At 40.4% G+C, this 1,364-nt stretch overlaps 1 non-coding gene across 1 annotated transcript; it reads left to right on the top strand.

Moving 5' to 3' along the window:
* The first annotated feature begins 496 nt into the window (after window positions 1-496).
* LOC141640091 (small nucleolar RNA R71) lies at window positions 497-603 on the top strand. Its single transcript, XR_012542837.1, has one exon. It is a non-coding gene; the product is annotated as a small nucleolar RNA R71 (small nucleolar RNA).
* Window positions 604-1,364: the final 761 nt, after the last annotated feature.

Here is a 1,364-nt window from a genome sequence, read left to right as displayed (position 1 = left end):
CCCAAGGTCAGTCAACGATGGTCAAAGGGTCCCTAAAAGGGCGGGTATTACAGTACCACTCTTGTATGCTTGAAAAGCATTCACTTGTTCATTTGTTCCCCTACATTCACTTTGGTCATGTCCCAAAGTTCCACAATTCTCACATATCCCACTTGGGATTGATGAAGATGTCGTCATGGCATTATCATGATGCTTTGGTGATTTTGAGGCTTCTTCAAGCCTAGCCATAGCTTTTTCGAACTTCAAATTGATGGTATCAATGTGAGCACTAAGTTGAGCACCCAATTGAGTAATAGAGTCCACTTCATGCTTTCCTCCTCTAGTAGCCTTGCGAGGTCTACTATATTGTGAATTATGGACCGCCATTTCCTCAATTTTGTTCCAAGTTTGATTGTCATCAACTTCGGTGAACATTCCATTTGATCCCATGTTGAGAATGTTTCTTGAGTCTTCATAAAGACCGTTCCAAAATTGTTGTACCAAGAACCACTCGCTAAGTCCATGATGAGGACATGAGCGACAAATTCCCTTGAATCGCTCCCAAGCTTCATACAAATATTATTCATCTCTTTGCTTAAAGCCCATAATTTGAGCTCTTAGCATGTTAGTCTTTTCCGGTGGATAGAACTTTTTGTAGAAAGCTAAAGCTAATTTCTTCCAAGAATCAATTCCGAGAGTAGCCTTATCAAGGCCTTTCAACCATTGTTTTGCGGTGCCAATTAGAGAAAAAGGAAATAAGACCTATCGAATTTGGTCTTGAGTTCCACCGGTTTAAGAAATCGCATCACAATAATCACAAAAAGTCTCCATGTGAGAGTGAGGGTCTTCACTAGGCATCCCCCCAAATTGGCTTCTTTCGACTAATTGGATAAATGCGGATTTGGCAATAAAATTTCCGGTTAAGTGTTGTGGTGTGGGAGTACCATTAGGTAGGTTCTCCTCGGTTGGTACGGAATGTGATGAGAATTTAGGCATTGTGGGTTGATTTTGTCTTGGATTTTGTCTTGGGTTCTCCTCGCCTTCTCTTGCAAAAGGGTTGATGAACTCAATAGTGTTTGGTTGAATATCTACAATCTCACCAATACCTCTCAAAGTTCTCCTAGCAAGTCTTCTATTGGTTGTCAAAGTCCTTTCAATTTCGTGATCAAAGGGTAACAAGTTACCTTGTGATCTTCTAGACATGCAAAATATCAAACAACTTGAAAATAATTAGAACAAACCTTGAGGAGTTTTACTTCCCCAAGGCAAAGAAAGACACAACTAATAACAATATAAGAAAATCTAAATCAAGTTAACACCGTCCTCGGCAACGGCGCCATTTTTGGTCGGACTCTCGAGGAGGTTTAGTTTTCGGTACTTGTCGT

Source organism: Silene latifolia, unplaced genomic scaffold (assembly GCF_048544455.1).
Source record: "Silene latifolia isolate original U9 population unplaced genomic scaffold, ASM4854445v1 scaffold_70, whole genome shotgun sequence".
Lineage (NCBI taxonomy): Eukaryota > Viridiplantae > Streptophyta > Magnoliopsida > Caryophyllales > Caryophyllaceae > Silene > Silene latifolia.
Note: the sequence above shows the minus strand (reverse complement) of the source record. Positions and strands in the feature narration are given on the sequence as shown.